Source organism: Mandrillus leucophaeus, unplaced genomic scaffold, assembly GCF_000951045.1.
Source record: "Mandrillus leucophaeus isolate KB7577 unplaced genomic scaffold, Mleu.le_1.0 Scaffold205, whole genome shotgun sequence".
Lineage (NCBI taxonomy): Eukaryota > Metazoa > Chordata > Mammalia > Primates > Cercopithecidae > Mandrillus > Mandrillus leucophaeus.
Genome location: NW_012102088.1, coordinates 1923038 through 1923344, shown reverse-complemented (window position 1 = coordinate 1923344; position 307 = coordinate 1923038).

Sequence of the window (307 nt, the reverse complement as noted above, 5' to 3'; positions counted from 1 at the left end):
ATCAAGCACAATAAATGTGAAGAGATTGTCTTAATTAAAAAGTGAAAACTCTTATAATAGGAGAAGTTTTAGCTATATGCTGTTTATAAGAGGCATATCTAAAATAGAAAAGTGAATGATAAAGGATAGAAAGATATACCAGGCAAATATTAACCAAAAAAAAAAAAAAAAATAAAAAATAAAAGATTAATTAACTCAAAATACATGTTAAAAATAAGAAGGACATTACATATTCATTAAAGAAAAAATTTATCAGAAACATGGAATAATCACATATGTACTTAATGTGAACATATATCTGAAAGAG